Source organism: Pteropus medius, unplaced genomic scaffold (genome assembly GCF_902729225.1).
Source record: "Pteropus medius unplaced genomic scaffold, Ma_sr-lr_union100, whole genome shotgun sequence".
NCBI classification, from domain to species: domain Eukaryota; kingdom Metazoa; phylum Chordata; class Mammalia; order Chiroptera; family Pteropodidae; genus Pteropus; species Pteropus medius.
Window position 1 is genome coordinate 19,893,169 of NW_024344378.1, and position 22,127 is coordinate 19,915,295.

General features: G+C 46.3%; 1 pseudogene; it reads left to right on the forward strand.

The window, feature by feature from the left end:
- Positions 1 to 17,452: 17,452 nt before the first annotated feature.
- Positions 17,453 to 17,571, forward strand: LOC120609866 (uncharacterized; annotated as a pseudogene).
- The last annotated feature ends 4,556 nt before the right edge of the window (positions 17,572 to 22,127 follow it).

A 22,127-nucleotide genomic window follows, 5' to 3' on the forward strand; every position in this document is an offset into this window, starting at 1 on the left:
GCGCGGAGCGGTCCCGGCTCGGCTCCAGCTCCTCAATGGCCCTGCTTCCCCATTACCCTGATGTCGGCCCCTCTCCCCCTCGGCTTTATCGGCTCTCAGCCGGCTCTGCCAGGGTAATGAGGGCCCTCCTAATTACCATTGCAGAAACTCCACTTACATTAACAGCTCCATGCGAGGAGTGGCAACATCTGCTGTGCACAGGCAGGCGCCCCGCCCCCGCCCGTCACTCCCCTTCCCTCGCCGCTCCCCTCTTTCCTGGTCCTCTCCCCCAACCTACCTTTCCATCCTCTCCTGGCTCCCCTCGCCAACCCTCTTTTTATGCCCTCAGCACCACCCCACCAGCCAGACCCTTCTCAACTTCCCCTGTTCCAGGATGAGAGGGATGCAGGTGGAGACAGGGCCTCAGAGATACTGAGGGATGAAGACACTCAGAGAGTCCAGACCAGAGCTTCAAGAGACCCCAAAACTCAAGACCCCAGAAACACAGCCAGGGAACCCAGAAACAAATAGAAAGTAGGAGCAGCAGAGATTATGAAAGAGATAGAGGGTTGGGAAGGGCAGACTGCCTATGTGGAGGGGGCCAGGGACTCTCGTGTCCAAGGGTGTGCAGAGGTATGTGCATGGTATGCATACGTGTGTATGCACATGTGTCATGTATTGTGCATGCTCATTTATTTAAGTATCATGTACATGAGTATATGTGTGGCTGTCAGTGTTTCTTTACATTAGTGTATCTATGTGCATTTACGAGCACATCTATTATGCATTTGCATCACACATGTAATAATATTTGTCTATATGTATATCTGCTTGCATTTTGCAAGTGCGTTATCTCTGTGTACGTGCATATATTTGCCTATCGTATGTGTAGTATCTAGTGTGACTTTGTATACCTGTATGATCCGTGGTCAAGTCATATGTGTGCCCTTGTGTAGGTTTGGGTGAGGATGCATACATGCCTCTGGGTGTGTTTGTATCTCTGCGTGCATGCCTATGCATGTGTGTATCATCTGAGTAATTATTTGATGAGAGTGGGAGCATGTGTGTGTTCCTGCTCCATGGGGGATGACAGGCAGTTGGGAAGACGCTGAGCCCATTTTATCTGAGGTTAACAGGGGTCACATTTCACTCCTGGAAGTCCCCCACCCTCCTCCCCAACCCCATACAATTAAGCCTCAGTGTGGTGGAAAGACAGCCAGCAGACATTAAGAAAGGTCAACAATATTATCAGCTCCTAATCCAATTAGTTACTGTTTATTTGGGAATCCAGCTCCAGGTCAACTTCTAGGGAGGAGGCCTGGGAGAAAGAAGGGAATGGGAGGGGGACAGCCTGAAAAAAACTGAAGAAGGTAGGCAGGGCTGTGGCCTCATGGCAGGGTGGAAAGTGATCCCCAAAGCACCGTCCAATAATGACCTCTTACTGGCTGTTTGCAAGCTGGGTAGCTCTGGGGAAGGGCCTGTGCTTTATAAGAGGGGCTGAGATGTAGGAGTTTCATCTCCAGAGGTTGGGGTGTAAGAGAAGAAGGGTTGTCTTCCTCACATGAGGGACATCCTGCCTCTTTCCAGCCCTGGGATCCCTAAAAAGTAGACTGGGAGCTGGATAGGCTGCCTCAGGGCTGTGGCCAGGTTCCCCTGGCTGGGAGTCAGAGGAGGAGAATGTCGGTAAATGCACTATTAGCTCTTGAAGCCACTTCATTAATCCTGCCCTCTATTTTATTTCCTCTTTTCTCTCCCACGTCCTTTTCTGAGCCTTGGCAGGGCCTCTACTCCCTCGCACTGCAGGACATGCAGAGGCACTAGCTTAGCCCCATAGTGTCCCCAGGGTCCCTCTCTTGAGTATAAACAGTGGAAGAGACCCAGAACTTGGCCTTCTGTCCTTGGACAGGGACTGGCCCAGTGGGGGAGAAATGGGGCTAGGTGGGATAGTCTTTGTCCTGCTCTGACACTGTGATGAACTCAGACCTCACCTGTGGCCAAATCAGAGCGACAGAAACAGCCATGCTTCTTCAGGAACCAAGCCTGGAGTTGCTTTTGCTTGTTTCTTGAGGATAGGTCCATAGGCCTGAGCCCCCAGGAATTAGACTGTTGGTTCTTCCTGTCCCCAGTCCCCTCCTCTCAATATAGAACCCCTGCATAATTGGCTTTCTTCTCACTGCCCTTTCCAGGCACATATTTGTTAACACACACACACACACGCACGCACGTACACACGCACACACGCACCGCACACACGTATATGCACCCATCACAAACCTGCCTTTGAGACTCCAGGTCAGAGATGGCCAGAGTATGAAGACATTGGCAGTGGTCCTTATCTAAGCACTTATAGTGGTTCTATGTGCTTTACAGAAAACTTCCCTGAAAGGTGTCTCCCCATTTCTACCCTCTTTCTCAAAAGAGAACAATGACCATAATACTTTAACGGTTAATGGTAGTCCTATCTGGGAAAGGGCCTGTGCTTTACCCTAGCAGCTTTCATCCTTAGCTGAGCCTTGGAGTCACCTTGAGAAGCTCTTTAAAAACATACTTGCGCAGGCCCACCCTGGATCGAGCCAATCTGCATCTCCAGGGTTGGGCCCCTGGAATCCATAGATGATAGCTATGATTAAAAAATTCTGTCAATTAAAAAAAATGACAATTTACAAAATAAAAGCATTGCCTCTCATTCTGTCGTTAGCCAGTTCATTATTATTATCTACACTTTACAGATGTGGAAACTGAGGCCCAACTTAATTAATGTTAGTAGACTGACCTTCCTCCTTCCCTCCCTTCTTCCTCCTTTCTTCCCTCCTTCCCTCCCTTCTTCCCTTTCTTCCTTTCTTTCCTTCCTCCTTTTTTCTTCCTTCCCATTGCTCCCTTCCTTCCTTCCCTTCCTTCCTTCCTTCCTTCCTTCCTTCCTTCCTTCCTTCACATCTTCATCCTTCCTTCCTTCCTTCCTTCCTTCCTGGAAATGAGGCCCCTGATTCCAAGGGCAGACTGCCAGATTCCACCTGATTCTAGTCAGTCACTGAGATTTAGAACAGCTAGATGGGTCCCTCCCTTTGTGACATTTGCTTCCAAGTGCAGCCTCTTCATGAACATCAATTCACTTAATTTAACAATCGTTTATCAAGCTTTTACTTAGGCACTGTAGAACATCTCAGAAGGAATAAGATAATGGTCTTGCTTTATATTATGTGGCGGGAGAGAGGCAATGTTGTGTATTTGTATAAACTGGGCCTTTGGTTTCATGTCGGCCAGTTCTGCATTTGTATTCTAGTTCTCCTACTTATTATTCACATCACCCTGTTTAACTTGTAAGCTGCTCAGAGCCTCATCTGTAAAATGGAGATAATAATATCTATCTTCTAGAGTTGCTCCTAGTGCCATGTCTGATCAATAGATGGTAATCATTATTATTATTATTTATTTATTTTTAAATATAAAGCAGTAACTATAACACCTGCTGGAATGGCTGTTATGAAAAACGCTGACAACACTGGAGCACCTAGAACTCACATATATTGCTGGGAGTGTAAGTTGGTAGAATCATTTTGGACTAGTGTCTGGCAGTACCTACCGAAGCTATGTATAACCCACAACTGAGCAAAGCTACTCCAAATCTTCTCATGGACAAAACTATGCCCATGAGAAATGAATGTTTCTGTCTAGCCAAAGTCATGTACAAGAATGTTCACAGCTGCTGATTTTATAATAGTCCCAAACAGGAACAACCTAAATGTCCATCCCCAAGAGATTAAGTAAATAAATTTTGGTAATTCACATAATGAAATACATAAAGCAAGGAAAAAGAATGGACTACTGAAACATATGAGAATATAGGTAAATCACATAGATATGTTGTATGAAATAAGTTGGACACAAGAAAATGTAGTGTATAATCTAGGATGATAGTAGTTAGAAGGTACTAGGGAAAGGGGTACAAAGGATGCTTTTGGGGTACTAAAAATGCACTATACCTGGTTAGAGGTTACTTGTGTATGCGAAAATTCATTTAAAATTCACTTATTATTTCACTACTGTATATGTTATTCTTCAATTTAAAAAATTATGTTATCAGATAGCCTAAAGTCGATGCCTTGAGAGGACTAAAAAAGACTATGGAACTCAAAGGAAGAGGTAGTCATTGTGCTCAGGGAGGGTGGTCATGAAAGGTTTTGTAAGAAGAGGCATCTATTACAGGACTTGAAGAAAATATGGGGCATCGATAGGTTGTGAAGGAAAGAGCTATTGAAAAGGCGTTTTCCAGTCGGGGCATTATTGTGCGACAGGTGGGCTGGAGGAAGAAGGCTGCAAAGGCATTTTAAGTTTAGATCGGCATGACCATCCCTGAATGCCAGCCAGGAAATTTGTGCTTAACTGGGCATCACAGTTTTTGAGCAGGATGGGGACAAAATGGAGTGTGCTTAAATGATTCGCCTGGCGGCAAGCAGACTGGCTGGATGAAAGGACAAGAGATAGGTTGTCCCTTCGAGACAGCCTGTGGACCTTCTGCAGCCCCCAGGCCTTTGGGTGGCAAAACCATGCATGCTGCAGGATAAGCCAGAGTACCATGAAGGGAGTCAGGAGAAGTGAACATCAGGAGATGGCTTAGCTGAGAGTGGAGTCTTCAGGGAGACAGGCTCCTCCCCAAGCCCACTGGAGGCATCTGTTGCTGCATCCTCTGCATTTCTTCATACTGTTCTCTGGTCTTTGCCCTACAGGGCTGCTGAAAATGCTTCTCTATAGCTGCCTCCTGCCTTCCAGCAGAGCCTAGCACTTTGCTGGGGATGGAGGAGATGAGTAATACATACTTGTAAAGTGAAGGTTAGAGGTCTAGCTCCACTAAGACAGCAGTGGCTACAGAAAGCCAGCAGAAGGTCCTCAGAAAACACTAGCGGAAAGACTAAAAGGAAAGTGTACTCTGCCTGAGTTTGTATCCTTCCTATTACCACTTACTATCTGTTACTATCTGTGTAGTCTTGGGCAAGTTGCCTTCTGTGCCTCAACTCCTTCTGGTTAAGTAGGGATAATGTTGATGCCTGTTTCTCAGAGTTATTATGAGGATGAAATGAAATAAAGCATCCAAAACAAGTGGAAAAACCCCAGAAATAGCAGCACTCCAGAAATGTTAGTGGCTTGTATAATTGCTTCTGATGGTGGGATTGATTAAAGGTTTCTTTCTCCTGCTTCTTTACACTTACTTTCTGCAATAACCATGCATTACTTGGCTAAGCAGGGAAAAATTAAAGAAGGAAGAAAAAAAGAAACCAGTGAGAGAAACGTGCTTGAAGGGGCAGCCAGAGAAACAGATACATTTATTTAGAAACATTTCTGCAGCCTCGAGTGGGGAGAGGGGGCTGCCCCGCCCCCCCCACCCCCGCAGGCCTGGCTCAGCTCGTAGGCCAAGTACACAACAAGGCTTTGTTTGAACCTTAAAGAGTGGAAGAGATGTAAATTGATTGGCATGTAGATGTTGGACAAAACCAACATCTTTAATAAAAAGCCACCACTCATTGAGTGCTTACTAAGTAACAGAGTTTTTATATATTACTACTGATCCGTCACAACCCTATGAGGTAAATACTATTACCCCAATTTTTACACCACTCTGAGAAGTAACTTGGCAAAAATTCTACTGCAAAGCTGAGATTTGAACCCGAACTTGAGATTGCTTGGCTTCTTTCCACTAACACTCCAGGCCGTTTTGCACATGTGATACAGAAACTACCTCTCAAAGAGGGAAGGCCCCGTAGCCAGGCCCATGGGACTGAACCCCGCCTCCACTCCAGGCAGGACTAGGCTGGGCTGGGCTGGGCATTCCTTCTCCCATTCCTTCTCTTCACCTAGGTTATTGCAAGGAATTGCCAGTTGCTGGACTTGTTCCCAGATCTCCTGAAGGGAGGCACCAACACTGGCACATTCTCAGCCCAGCCAGCAAGGCCCTCATCTCCTGCCCTCCTAGACCAATGACTCCCCTACCTCCAACGTCCTATTCCCCTCACCCATGACTCCCCTCCATTCTCTCTCCACCTCTGGTGGACACCACCTCCCCTCCCTTGCCTGCCAATACCATTCATCAGCAGCACTTGAAGCTCTGCCACAGCCCCTCGAAGTTGCTAAATCCCCTATTTAGTTTAGTTCCACTCCAGCTCCCCCTGCACAGAGGGACCCAATGGGACACAGGGAAATTATACATGTAATAAAGAGCTGGTTTGCTCTGATAATTCTGATAATGATACACACCTCACAACTTCTCACGCACACACATTGCCATATACACATGCACATATTACACCCTACACCCCCCAATTCACATCCCCACCAAAACACATCCCAACCTACTGACATGTGGCTCAATCCTGGAGACACTCCCCAGACCAGTGTCTATACTCACACCACTACAACGACATACACGTCACACATTATGGGCCACTCACTTTGGCAGTGGGTGCTCATGACACAGCCCCCTAGAAATCTAAGACTCTTGTGCTCATGTCAATAGCTGCCTGCTGCCTGAGATTCTCCTGTGAGTGTGTATGTGGGGGTGGGGTGGGGAATGTGTTCGAGCGTGGGTGACTATGTATGGGTGAGTGTCTGTGTGGGTGAATGTGTGTGAAAGTGTGCGTGTAGGTGTCTGAGTGAGTGTATATATGTGTGCACTCATGCATGTGTGCACAAGCCTCAGATTCCCCACACTTACCTTATTCCCTATCTTCTTAAAAATATTGACAAAAATCATGTAATTCTTATTCAGGTTTGCTCTTCTCCCTCTCCCCACCTAAAGACTGGCTCCTTTTAGAGAGAAAGTTTCTCCTTGGTTTTCCTATTTTTCTGCAGCCTATGGAGATTTAGAAAGAAAAGGGGGAATAATGTGGGAGTTAGGTGAGGAGTTCTCACTTCCAGGTCAGTTCTACTCCTATCATCCTGGTCAATGTCCTTCTTGCTTCCTGCTCCTTTTCACATCTAGAAGGGAGCGAAAATAAAACACACATAGTCCTCCCCCCTTGAGGCCTGGCAAACCTGAGCCTCCAGAAACTCCCAGGCTTACTGACTCTCATGTTGCCTAAGGCCACTGCTCCATCCACACTCATGAATCATAGCCACTGGGGCTCTGTGCTTTCCCTGGTCCCTTTCTTGCTTCTAACCTGATGTCTTTGCTTAACCATCACCATCCAGTCTGTCCCCAACCACTGTCCCTGGCTCCTTTTCCTCCAACCATGGCGGGGGTTCCCCCAAGGCCCTGCCCTTAGACATCTGTTCTCTAGGGGTCTCTAGAGATCATCTAAGTCATGGAGACTTAACCATTTTCCCAAGGTGGAGCCCTCTCCTGGGCAAATTTAGTCACTGCCACAGCTTTATGCCTGCCAGTGACTTTAGCTCAGCCTCCCCCAAGCTCCAGCCCTTCTCCTCCACTGCCTGCAGGACTCAGCTCCTGGGTCCTCTCCATGTCTCTCTCCCTGAATCACGCAGTTGCCTTTTAGTCTATCCTGGACTTATCCTCTGTCTGACCCTTACAGTTACTCCTTCCTCCTTGCTACTTGCCACCACTCCTCCCCTCCCCACTCAGGCCCGCTTCATCCTCCTGCCACTCTGGACAAGCTTCCTAATCATCCAGGACCTGGACAGTTCTGGGACTGCCTCAGAGAGCACCACCCACCATCAGCCCATCATCCTTGCAGGTGCCAGAATGTTTAATTTTTTTTTTTAGAATACCGTTGTGATCATGCCACAACCTTGTCAGTGGCTCCCTATTCTTTAAGGATAAAGGTCCCAAACCTTACTAAAGCCTTCTGAGCTCTGGCATAGTCTGGCCCCTGCTGACCTTTCAACCTGCTTTCTCGCCATGTTCCCTGCACTCCCCGAGACCCAGCCACAACGGCATTCTTCATGGTCTTTCTGCTCCTAGGACTCTCCAGGCCTCCTCTGCAGGCTACAGGACTTTGGGTATGTTGCTTGCTCTGTCCAAAATGCTTTTCCCTTTTCTCTTCAGCTATTTACTTTCTTCTCTTCCTTCCAGTATCAGCTCAGATGTCATTTCCTCAAAACAGCTTTGTCTCAACTCCTAAACCAGGTAAGCCTTCTCCCGACTATAAGCATTTGGGGCATCAGGAACACCTGCTTGGTTGCACTTATGACACTTATACATTTACATTTACTTGTATGATTATTTCATTAATGTCTGGCTTACCCACTAGAGCTCTGGAGAATGAGGAGTATGTTTTTGTGCATCACTGAATCCATAGGGCAGTGTCTGGTACATGAGAAGCTTTTCATAAATATTTGAGGAATAAATGAATTAATAAGCAGTCTCAGGCTGAACAAAGATCAAAATTTTACCTACAACCAGTGGTACTTGCTCAAGATCTGAGTCCTTTCATCATGTCACTTACTTGTTCAAGAACTTTCTGTGGCTCCCTATTACCTCACGAAATCTAAAGCAATGGCTTTTTCAAGTTTTAATAACCTAGCCCCCTCCACCAAATCCAAATTTATTTTCTTTATTTTCTATCCTTACTCTTTGCTTCTACCAAGCGAACTCAGTAGCCCATAAACACACCTTGATTAGTCTTACCTTTATGCCTCTGTTCACACCGTTTTCTCTGCCTGAAAGAACTCTCATTTCCTCTTTATCTTCACTTAAATCCTACTCATCCTTTAAGGCTACAAGCACGTCCCAGTTCTTACACAAAGCCTTTTGTGACCATTCTAGCACTCACTGAGCTCCAATGGTCTGTACTCTGAACATCCAGAATATCAGAGACTATTAACTTTCAAAGGGCCACGGAGATCACTGGTTCAACCAGAGTCTGATCAACCTCTAGAATCATGTTTTCTAAGCTTCAGCATTCAAGTACCAGTTCACAATTCATGACACTTGTAAATTTACATTTACTTGTGTGATTATTTCATTTATATCCCTATACCACTTGACATTTTTCTTTTTTTCTTTAAATTAACTTCCTATTTTTTACTCGAATATATTTATTATTAAAAAAACAACAACTTTATAGCACCATAGTAACTGGAAAACCAACCACCATTTGCCAAAAATAGAAAGTAATTATAAAAATAAGTAAAATAAAAACAAACAATGATATTTGATTCTAGCTAGATGCCACTCCCTGCTGAGAGCTCTTGAGCCTGAGGCCTCTTTGCTCTTTGTTAAAAAGGGAAATTAGAGAAACAGATGTTAGAGAGGTGTTAAAGTTACACTAGCACCAAAGCCAGACTTTTCCTTTGACAAACTTGGAAGAATCAAACAACCCAAATACACACGGTTGGGAAAGTGATTATCATTTTTTTTAATTGTGGTAAAATATACAAAACACAAATGATATCATTTTAATCATTTTTAAGAGTGCAGCTTAGTAGCATTACATTACATTCACATTGTTGGACAACCATCACCGCTATCCATCTCCAGAAGTTTTCAACTTCTCAAATTGAAATTCTGTACCCATTAAACACTAAGTCCTCATTCTCCTCCTTACCCCAACCATTCCATTCTGCAGACATTCTCCTTTGTGTCTTTATGAAGTTGACGAGGTACCTCATGTAAGTGGAATCATACTTTGTCTTTTTGTGCCTGGCTTATTACAATTAGCACAATTTCTCCAAAGTTTATCCATGTTGTAGCATGTGTCAGAATTTCTTTCTTTTTAAAGGCTAAATAATATTCCGTTGTATGTATCTACCACATTTTGTTTATTCATTTATCTGTTGATAGACACCTAGCTTGCTTCCCCCTTTGGCCCTTGTGAATGATGCTTCTATAAACATGAGTGTAAAAAGTGCTATCTTTACAATAGCCTGTGGTATCCTCACACAATGGAATATTATGCTGCAGTCAAAACAAAGAAACTTAAGTGACACGCAGCAGTGTGAATGACTCAGCAATATCATATTATATGAAATAGTCCAAAAATTTTATATACAATCTGATATCATTTTTTAATAAAATAAAAACAGTTAAAATGAAAAATATACTTTTTAAGAATTCATATAAGAGCAGCTATATTAAACTATATTAACTATGTTAAGAGGAAAGCAAGGGAATGATGAATACAGGATTCAGAATCTCAGGTCAGAGGCAAGGAATGGGATAGGGTGACCATTTGGTTGTTAGTTATTGTCAAGATCTGAGGTTTTGTTTTGGGTGATAAATTCATGAGGTGCTTATAATATTATTTAAAAACAACTAATAAAAAACTAACTATATATTAAAGTGGCCCATGCAAGGACCAAGATGACATTGTGTGGTGAACTGAGGAATCTGATTCATCCATTTCCGTGAATCCAAGGTCCGATGGAAAAAAAGAGGAAAAGAAAGAAATGGACAAGGAAATAACTTTCTCACTGTGGGATTCAATATGATTTAATGTCTTGTCAACGCACCATCAAAAATCATTTGGCATTCTGCCAGAGATCCAGATTCTGCACTTGGGTAAACAGCTCTAAAATATCTCTACCGTGAGGCTGCCTGCATTCTCTGCTGACTTGCTTACCTCCAACATGAGGGAACTCTGGAAGCACTTACCTGTAGAGAGCCCGTTGTCAGGAAATTTTCCCTCGCATTCCCTTACAATTCGGCCTCCCTGCAATTTCGGCCCACTGTCTTCTTCTCACCTTGATGCCTGGCATGGGCTTGGACACACAGGAATCTAGAATTTCCATATCAATTGCTTCATGCCTGAGCCTCCAGCCCCAGAGCAAGAGCCAAACCAGTGTTTCCAACTGTAAGATAAAAAGGACCCCAAATATTTCTGCTCAATGTAATCTGTTATTTCTTTCTCGGAGGAAATTGGCATTCTTAATGAAAATGCCTAGGCAATTTTCTGATACACTTTTAATGGGATTCAGATTTCTTCTCAGAAACCAGTTTCCTAAGTACCTTGCCAGTTGTCAGGGCTTGTTATACATTTATCCAGACATTGTTTTCGTATGTCCATTTTAACAATGATTCTAACTACTCTTCTTTCCTCTAAATGTGTCTACCAAGAGGTAATCTTTGAATTGGCCTCTTACAGTTCTCTTTATTTGTAGCAAGACTGATAAAACTGATACATGCTCATAAATAAATGATCTAAAAAAGTCTTCCTTATGTGTATTTTTGTTTGTTTTGTTCTTTAATACAACTGAATACTTGAAAGTGAGCTAGAATTTCTTAGCCATATTTTCATTAACCCCTGAGCTGGGATTGACTGAGATTCCTTGGTCAGACCCCGTGAAGTCCCCTCCCAGCCCTGACCAGCCACTCTCTTCCCCTGACACAGTTCATGGCCTTGGGAGTCCAGGGGAAGAAGGGGGCAGAAGGAGGAGAAAAGGATGAATATAGGTCCGAATGTTATCTCCATAAATCTAGGTCTTAAATGAACCTCAGAACTAGGGATGAGGCTGCCTTCACCTCCACTGCTGTAACCCACTGGGGTAAGGGGTGAAGATCCTTGGGCAGAGGCTGACTCTGAGGCCCTCTTTTGCGGGGCTGAGGTTGAGGAAGAAGAGCTTTGCCTCAGGTAGCTGCTTGGCACACTCATTCCCTAAATCCTGGCCCCTGTCCATCTGGGGAATGAGCCCCCTGCCTCTCATTGGACACAGGATTGTCTCCGGACACAGCTGACTCCCAGCTGCTGAGCCCAGGCCCCTCCCCGATAGGCTGCCATAAAGGGGGCCCAGCCCAGGATCACCAAAAGAGAGCTGAGGAGTAGGCAGTGGGCCTGGGGTCTGCAAAAGTTCTGGGTCTGCCTTTGGGGTGTCAGCTTGACTCCAGAGTCATCTTCTTAATCTTTTTCATAATTTCTGAATTATAAATGTATATGTTGATGGTAGAAATTTGAAGACTATAGAGAAGAATAAAGAAAATAAAGTCATACATATTCTTACAACCCAGAAATCATCACTGTCTATATTTGACTGCTTTTATTCTAGTTTTTTAGCTCAATCTATACATGTATTTTTATTTCATAAATGAGATCATTCTCACCTAGTGTTTTGTATCCTATGTTTTTCCTCATCATCTCCTGAAAATGTTCTTTGCGTGATTAAAAGTTCCTTGAAAATCTGATTTTTAGTGGGTGTAAGTTAGAAAAAAGTCCTCAAGCTCCCCTCAGCCCCAATCACAACTCTCTTCTATCACCCCCATCCCCCAGTTTTCAAAGGCTGCTACTACATGGTCTACAGAGCTGTAACTTTGGCAACCGTTCCAGCCAGGGGCTTGGGACCACTCTAGGAGCAAGAAGAGGACCAGGCCAGGCCACAGGGACTCTCCAACTCATCCTGGGGGTAGATCCCTTGGCTCTGGACCCTGCAGCACCCACCACCCGCCCTCAGGCACAGAGAAATTGGAGGAAGATCTTTGTTTTAGGTTCATCCCCCACCCTGGTCATGCATAAAGTCAGTACTCTGTCTAAACTCACCTTGCATTTTCCTCAGGAAGCAGTTTCCAGCATTTCTGAGGCTGCTTAGGCAGCTCCAGGCCACTTTGATGGCCTCAGTCATCCTGGACAACCTCCCAACTTCTCCTTGGTTCAGGCCACCCCAGGCTTGGGTGGCCTCTTCCTTGGAATGGTCAGTGGGAGGTTGAATGGGAAGGAATGGTAGGTGGGGGTCAGAAGACAAAAGGGCCCCAATGTTTGACATTCGGAGTTTAAAAAACCCCACCCGCCCTCCACAGCTTGAAAGCTGCAGGGAGCCTCAGAATGGCCTCTGCAACACCAGAAGAAGGAAGGATTGGTAAGACCTGGGGTGAAAGGGCCACGAACCTTGATGCCTGGATTTGCTTCAGCAGAGACAAAGGGTCCCTGCCCTTCCCCTCCTCCTCAGCCACTCTTCCTCTCCTAGGCCCTCTTCTCAGCTGCCAGGTCCTTGTCCTGACTGTGCACTCCCATCAGCCCAAAGCCTTTCCAAGGATCATCTCCACACCAAAGATCTTTGGCACACTTGGGCCTCTGATGGAAGCATGAAAACTTCTTTCTTACTCCATGAGCAAATCTCTAAGACCAGACTCTAGAGGCAGGCCAGTGACAGGTGCCTAGCTTCCTCACTCAGTTTAACCTGACCCAGAGAAACAACAATGTTTCAAGACTTGTTCCCACATCTTCACCCCCAGCCCGACGCAGCAACAATTCTATCACTAGCTCATTTTGTGCAGTACCTTAAAGTCAACAGTGCATGTTCCTGTATGTCTTCTCATTTCATATGCTAACATTGCTAACAGGTAAGCAGAACTGGTCTTTTTTTTCTCATTTACAGATGAAAATATTGAGGCCTAAATTCAACCATTGGTAATGTCAGAACTTCGGAAGCCCTTTGATCTGTGGAACCCCAACTCCAAACTACCTTCTTTTATACTATGCTTGTTTGCCTGGACACTGAGAGATCAAGTCTCTCTGTCTTGGCTTTCCGTGCCTCCAGATTTCAGAAGGAGTCAGCCTCTGGCTCTTCCGAACCTAAATGCTGCAGGACCTCCGCCCAGAAAACCTTTCCCTGTGTCGACATTTCCGTTTGTCTTAACGCATTCCCCTCAGTGGATCGTTGTAGGGAGGAGGCAAGCAAGGAGGAGCTCCTCATTTTGAAACCTCTCCTAATTGATTTCTCTCTGATGAGGTGCCATAATCCTTTCTGGCTGCCCCTACAGCTTCTCCAGTTTCTTCAAATAGCCTCTCCATACCCTTTCTCCCGGCCTCCCACATATTCCCTGGGTTTGAAATATCTTTGCTGGTTTTTTTCTTGGCGGCCATCATTCATGACAGGCTTATGACCCACACATTCATCAGGAGAACCCTGTCTCCCAGGGCCCTGGAGCCAGAGGTATCTGCTTCAGGTACACACACATAGGCACAAACACACCGGTACACACACACACACACACACACACACACACACACACACACACACACACACACACACACTTTTGTGTGTGGGAAGGAGTTCACTACATTCTGCCTCATTCGTTCTGTTTCAGTCAGACTATAGGGGAGCAGCAAGGGTGGATCTCAATAATTCTGCCTGAGGTGAGGCCTTCCTTGCCAAATCTATCAATGGCTTGTCGGGTGTTGAGGGAAGGTGTAAGGCCTGCTGTTTGCTCTTTGCTCAGCCTTTGGAACAGCTGGAGTAGACAAGCTTGCCTGGGCAACCCTGATCCTGTGACTAGGGAAGACATATTCTCCTAAGTCATAGGCTGCCTTTTCCTTCAGGACCCCCAGCCGCCTCACTGACCCCTCACCCAGAGAAGAGCCACAGAGGCCAGGTGGGCTGACGCAGATACCTCTGGCTCCAGGCTCCCAGAGCCCAGCTGGACCAAAACTCAAGCCTCCCACCCTATGATTCTTGTCCCCTCTTTCATCAAGCCAGCTCTGGGGGAGGGAAGGAGATTAGCTGGGTGCAATGCAGTGTTTCTGGGGACTGGGGGAGCAGGGGAGTCCATTCAAATTGACAAAAATAGAACATCAGCCTCATATCATTTTTCTCAAAACAAGATTTATTGAAGTTCTGTCGGTGAAAATCGCTGCTGTGTGGAACGCTTAACTTATAGATTAGATTACTCAGTCGTGCCTTACTACATTTTTCATTAGAAAAATATTGGCTGGGAGAGTTTGACCTCATAATCTCTGCATTTTAAACAATAACCAGAGGAAAACCAAATAGAAGGCACAAGTTAACGGGTCCCCCCCTCCCAGCATTTCCCCCTGGGAGAGATCAGAGCGAGGGCCAGGAAGGGAACAAGAGCGGAATCTGCTGCGTGAGCAATTCCCCATCTCCCGGCCCACTCCCCAGAGGCTTCTAGAGGCGGCAGGGGGTGGCAGAAGGAAGCGTGTGCTGAGCTGAATCCTTGGGGCTTAGGCCCTGGCAGATCCCTGTTGGGGCGGCTTGGAGCTCTGCAAGGCGCCTGCCTGAGGTGGAACTGTAGGTTAATGTATGCTCACCCCAGGGAGGAAGGGCAGGAGTATCAGGAGGGAAAATGTTTTTTCTCTGCCCCAAGGAGCACCCAGTCTAGTTGGAGAGACAGGAGCAATAGACAGCACCCAAAAGAGTACAGAATCCCAGGGGAACTGTGGGGCTCCATCTCGCTGCTAGAATGGAGGGGAGGGGGCATGACCTTTCTTCATCCCCACCTCAGGGTGGAGTCTCCCTCCAGGAAGATTCTGTGGAGAAGGGAGTGACTCCAAGCCTGGACCAGCTGGGACAGTCTAGGCTGGCCTCAGGCATTCTGACCATTCTTCTTGATCCAGAAGCAAAGGTCCTGGGGAACCCCCTAGGCCTGAAGTCATTAGACTAAGGGTAAGCGGTGGGGTGCTGGTTAGCTCCAGGCAAGGGCAGGGGCCTCCCAGGTACAAATAGATTCCTGGGCCACTTTACGATTGCTGATCTGATTCCTTTGAGAGTGGCACCCCCACCTCTGTCTGTGTCTCGGGTTTTACTTTCTGAGGCTTTGGTGATTTCCAAGTTCTGACACAGTCATTAGTTACAAAGAGCAATTATTTTTTTTTTGTCATTAAGTCATTTTTTAAATGGCTCCAGGCGACATCACAGAACAAAGAAACAAAATATCCATGAAAAGACTTAATCACAAATTACTAATTATTTCACCCCCTCCTCCCTCTCCAAATCGTGAAATCTGAGCCCCATGAAAAGGGAGAAGGTCTCCCCAGCCATGAGCTCTCCATGGCTCTTAGGCACCTAATCCATCATGGCGGGGGGCACTTCCTGCCCCTCTCTGAGCCCCGGGAGAGGGGGTGGCAGGGAGTCCCCCATTCCCGATCTTTGAAGTTAACTTCTACCCATAGATACAGCCCCTTAGCCAATGAGGGAGACTTGAAAATGAGTGGGGGACCCGATCCAGAGCCCCACATCTTGGGCCCCTCCTCCCAGGCTGGCAGTCTCCCCAGCTGGCATTCCACTCTGGGCCCTTTGAAGACTCATGGGCCACAGTAGAGGAGCCGCCCCCCTGCCGTGGGGCTCCTAGAGTCTCCAGCTGGAAAACAAACCGGAGGAGGAAGCAATCCTGGAGGGGAAGCCCCGGAGTCCCCAGACGTGAGGAAATAAAATGTGTTTGACACCAAGATGTATGGGAGGAGGAGGAAGTCTAGGGTATGGGCCCCTCCATCCTGCCAGGCCTTCTTCTAGAGCTCATTGTGGTCTCCTTATCTGACCCTTGCTGAGCAAGAAAGGGGCTGCATGGAAGAGGCAGCAGCCAGAGAAATCCTGTCTCTGTCCGGCAGTAAAGGTGGGCCTGCCACGAAGGTGGGTTTGGAGACCTGGTCGTCCTTCCAGGAACTATCTGTACTTGCCCCATTCCCCAGAAACAGCCTGCGCTGAGCTTGAGTGATTAGCTCACCAGTCTTGGAGGGTAGATCCTGGGAAGGATGGCATTGCAGGTCCAGAGACAGGGCCACTGAGAAGGAACCATATATGTTCAGGACAGGGGGCATCTGTGAAGTTCTCAACTTCGAAACCCAAATAATGTATAAAACCTGACTCCAGAGTAAAGCCTACCCTAGCATTCATCCATTCGACAAATGCTTATCAAGCTCTTACTACATGCCAGGCAACAGGAATACATTGGAGACCATGATACACTTAGACCCTACCTTTGTGGAGACCTAGTTTAATTTTCTTGAGTATCTTTTTGTTGGGAAGACCTAGATCAAAGAGAAAGTCAAAGCCAGTGTCCCATCCCAGTTTGCTCACTCCTTGCTTGTTTGGACAGTTGTCTTCGGTGGTTTTCTGACTCTCAGTCAGATCATTCCTTAAATACAGGTCTCATATGTCTCCTGGGTCCACCTCCCTGGCAGCCCTGGGCACCTGTTAGCAGTACATATGGTCATAGGTGGAAGGAAAGAAGGCAGACAAGCAGGTTTTTAATAAACGGAGCTTACTTAGCAAGTGTTTGCAGCCATTGTTTCTATGTCATATGACCAATGAAGACTTTGAATATAAATGTCCAAAATACTGGAATCATAGTTGCTGTTCCAAGCAAGAGAGTTTAGAATTCAAATAATCATTCTCAGCCACACACAAGTACTCACTCTCCTTTCTTTCTCACCAGACTGTCCTCTTTCTTCACTCTCTTAAAATCTTTCTGACCAAAGAACACCTGGAAATATGCTGGGACTTGGGCTGCCTTTATTAAAGGTATTTCTTTAAAAAGAGCAGATTTTTCTTGGAGGTTATTTGTTCCATTCTCCTGCTGCCCAAGTGGTGCTTGCCTGGACCTGTAGGAAGTGTGAGAGTAGGGGACTGCCCCTCTCTGGGTATATCAGGGCAGCTGGTTGTCCCCCAATATCCATCTTCCCTTCTTCTTTTAATAATAAAATCCCCCAAGGGTTAGCTGGAACCTGGCCACCCACTTTAGGGCTAATTCTCTGGACTTCCTTGCAGCTAGGTGTGTCCAGGTAACTAGATTCTGGCCAATGAGATGCAAACAGAAGTAATATTGTACTTTCTGGGCTTTGCCCTTAAAAAAAAGTAACTAGGCTATGGTCATGCCACCCTGAACATGCCTGATCTCATCTGATCTCAGAAGCTAAGCAGGGTCAGGCCTGGTTAGTATTTGGATGGGAGACCACCAAGGAAGACCAGGTGCTGTAGGTGTTTAAAAAAAGAATAAGAAGAAGAAGAAAAAGAAGAAGAAGAAGAAGAAGAAGTAACTGACTCTCCATATCCTTTTCTCCCCTCTTCATTGGAGGTAAAGTGGACATGGGAACTAGAGCAGCCATCTTAGACGTCAAAATGGAAGCCATATGTTGAAGATGGTAGAGCGATAATTAAGAAGAAAGCTAGGGCTTTGACACTGTGAAGTGAAGCTGCCTTATATGCCCTGCAGTGCTTCTGCTTAGACTTTATGGGAGAGAAAAACAAACTTATTATGTGCTTAGCTCACCGTTATTTCGTAATTTTTTTCATTTCTTCCCTTTTGCTTCCCCGAACGAAGGAAATGATCTAAAGTAGCACTGTACAATATAATATAAACCATGTATGTTATTTAAGAATTTCTAGTAGACATAATTTTTGATTTAAAGAAACAAGTAAAATTAATTTTAATAATTTATTTTATTTAACCCAATATTTCCAAAACATTATTTCGACATGTGATCAATATAAAAATCATTAAAGAGAGTTTCCATTCTTTTTTTTCATACTAAGTCTCCAAAATCCAATGTATATTTTATACTCCCATATCAATTGGACTAGCTGTATTTCAAGATGTGGCTGAATAGCCACCTCTGGCTAGTAGCAATAGGATTGGCCAGCATAGGTCTAAAGGAACTGCCAGAGGCTGAACGAATTAGGGTTTTAGGACCAGCTTTGAGTTAAAAAGAGCAGCTACAGTAACCACTGTTCTTACTCCTGCAAGGAGGGCCTTTGGTCGGCTATCTCATTTCTAGCATGATGTCTGGCACACCCATCATGCTCTGGCTCCAGCCCATAGAGGAAAAGCCTCTATGCCTTAGTTTCCTATATCGGACCCTGGAGAAGGGCTATCTTAGGAAACAAGTAAACCCCTAGAAAGAGAAAAAGAAGGGAAAGCCGGAGTGTGGTTTACCCTCCAATCTCCACTTTGTAATGAGAACAGAGTGGAGTAGGAAAGACAGGGCAGGTCTGATCACAGCGGCATTAGAAATGGTCCTCTCTCCTGCTCAGGGAGACCCAAGGCTATCACATGTTACTCTCGAGCTTGCCTAAAGGATCAGGCTTATCTCATACACTTTTGGGATTAAGGAAAGAGCAACGATACCACATGAAGAGTCTACATTTACCAACGTAATCCTTACCACCAACTCCCTCGTCTGGATAGCAATTCAACATGTCTACCACCTGTCACAGCCCCCTTCACTTGCGACCATAGTTACTGTTACCGTCATCCACTGATACTACCATCACTTCTGTCACTGTGAGCTTCAAAGTCACCACTTCCTTCACCATGACAATTATCATCACACTCCCTCTATCAACATGGCAGCAATCATTAACAACTCATTAACAACACCATGACCACTCATCACCCCCTTGCTGCTATTATGATAATCATACAATCACTATAATTATCAGCCTCACTATGACAACCACATCCACCATCACCATATTAAGTATTAGGACCTCCAACATCTCCTCCACCTCATTTTGTAAGGTCACCTCAGCTTCCCTTTTCCTATCTAAAAGTCTTTAGAGTGTATCTCTTATTTCTATCTGGTCAAAATAACCTCGAATATCCCTTGCATCCCAGCATTCCCCTCACTTGACCATTCTTGCCTCGGAATCGAGTTCCCATTGTCCTATTTGACCTTTTGAATTCTAGACTGTTGCCTGCCCTGGCCTGTCAATTGAAACCTGTAGTCCTTTTCTGCCTGCTTAGATGTTCTGGCTTTTGGACCATTGGTTTATCTCTAACTCATGGCCACTTAACCTTGGGCATTCTGCCATCAGTTACAGAGGTCTGCCTGGTTAGGCCTGGGGAATTCGGCATTTCCATGATCTCTCAGGAGACTAGCATTCTGCCAACATCTCTTCTTGAATTTTTGTTGAGCAAAAACAGGCTGGATTTGTATAGTTGGTCCCTGAAGGCTGGTTTGGTGACTCCAAAGCTCAGAGGAAGCTGAGAAAGGCTATTTCTGGGCAGGACTTGCCAACAGAGAAACCTAGTACATGGAAAACATCAGAGGCAGGAAGAAAAGGTTGGAGGGTGGGGGGAGGGGACAAGATCTTTGCTCCTTCGCTGGTTTGTCCAATGGAGATTACAATAAGAATACTTCCCTGGTGTCCCTAGAAAGAATGGAACACTGATCTTTCATGGAAGGTGGCCATGTCAAAGGCAGCAAGAGCTCTCACCTCTCCCCACCCCTGTGCTCTGGCTATGGTGGCTTCAGTTGCCCTCTTAACCTCTCAGGGATCCACCGGTACCCAGGTTTTCTGCAAGTAGTCAACCCCTCTAGTCACACATGGTTCATGGGGAGGGGAGGATGTGCATCTAGATTGAGTTCAGATCCCCAAGTGCATCTGTGGACCTGGCCATGTAACCCAAAAGGAATGGCTCTCCAATTTACCAGAGGGATGTGGTGAGGCAGAAAGGAGGATAAACATGTTTTATGTTTTAAGGCCAGACTGCTTCCCAATATCTGGCACAGGGGTCTGCCAATCCATGCTGGGGGAATGGATTGTGAAAAGACTCAGGGAGGTGGCCAGTGAGAGGGAAAGAAGCAGTTGTCCCTTGCGATCACAAGAAGATCCTATGTTGATAGATGTATCACTTAATAAACACAACCTCCTCCCCATTTTTATGAACCGAGAAAAAGGGTCAAGTCCTTCCTTCTCCTCTCTCTCATTCATTCATTTGCTCTACCTTTTTATTGAGCAAGTACTATTTACTGAGCACTGAGCTAGACCTTGGAGATACCAAGATAAATAAGACTTGATTCTTATCCTTAAGAAGCTTGTAGTCATCACTGAGACAAGAGGAAGGAAAAAATGTCCCTGGCCTTTCCAGCTTGTCAAAGGTTAACCACATGCCTGAGCCAGTTCCCCTGAGAGGGCAGTGGGCAAGATTTCAGCAGGTAATGGATGAGTGCAGCTATGCCCTGACAAGGACATTACCTACAATTGGTTCCAGTCATCTATGAAGCCAAGCAGCTTTGAAAATTGGGGAAGGATGGAGACAGAAGAGAGCAGACCCCAGCCCTCCAACCCTAATCCATCCTGATCCCCCTCCTGGGAGAAGCAGGGTATGGTCTCCTATGGCCAGAGCAGAGAACATAAGCTTTTGCCTCTTCTCCCGGCTAGGCTGGTCTCTGCACAGGCTGGAAACCACCCCCAGAGAAGAAGAACTGAGGACCCTAGGAGAGAGGGCAGAGGCAGGGGATTACCTGCTCATGAGGTCAGGTTCCTGAGCAAAAAGCAAGCTGTCTGCCTTTCCAGACTCTGGAACGATGGGTTTGGGGTCAGAAAAGGAGAGTAAGAGATTAGAGTCCCCATGGGCCAGGGGAGGGACCTCCAGGATCTGATAGGCACCCCTGGGACATTGTATCTGAGCCTTCGCTTGGAAAGTGGAGGCCAGAGGTACCCACCAAGAGACGCAGCCTCCAGATCTTACACAGTCTGAAGTAAAGGAAATCTGACAGAGCATAAGAATGTATGGCCCTCCTCCCTCACTTAGAGGGAAATCTGAGGTCCTGGTCACACAAGAGCAACCACCAACTCAGGTCTCTTCTGTCACTCCCACTATTTGGACATGTAACATTTCTCCCCGTAGGGACTCAAAGCACATTTCCCCAGCTGAGCAAGTTCCCGCCTCCATCCCTAAGGTACTAGCATGAGGGGACCTTGGGGAAAATTTCAGATTTTAGGGGCAGGGCTGGAGCTAGCTGTGCTCATGGCCACCTGGGACTGGTGAACTCTAGACTCCTCCCATCCTCCACTTTCCCCTACTCCGACTCCAGCCAGGGCATGGCCAGGCCTCTGTCCTGAGCCATTTGCCTCCCGTTCTGCCCTAGCCTGTTCAGTCCACCAGCACTTTCACTTTTCTGTCCCTTCATGCCTTCCGAGTTCATTTTCTCTGCTCCTCTGCCACCCACCCTGCCAAATCCACCCTCCTTGACCCTTGTCATCTCTATACTGCCCCCCATATATACTTCCCTCAAATATGGGGCTCTTCTTCTCAGAGACTAGGCATGCCTAGGGGATGGGGCTAGTATGACATTGGTGATTCTGTTGACTGCAGGAAGGCAAAGGAATCCTATCCATACCTTAGTAGGCCATGTGGGGACAAAAGCAAGATTGGTAGTTTGAACCCCAGGGTGGGACATACAATGTGAGACCCTGGGACTGGGCCCTGGACAGCATGATCAGGAGTTTCTCCTGAGTCCAGCTTATAGAAACACTGCTGGGGTCCACCCAGTTCCAAGTGCCTATGGTTCAATTCATAGAAATCTTCTTGGAGCCTCAAACAGGCCTGGAAAATGAGGCAGGAGAGCATCCAGGCTGGCAGGGAAGGGTCTGACCCTTTGCCATCCCTTCAGCCAACAAGCCCAATCCTGCTGTTCGTTCCACCCTTGGCCTTCCCCAGCACAGTGCAGAAGTGGAGATGGTCTCTTTCTCCTCAAGCGTCCTCATGTCTCCAGGCCACTCTGGTCCTTGGCCTATTTGGGGATGAAGGC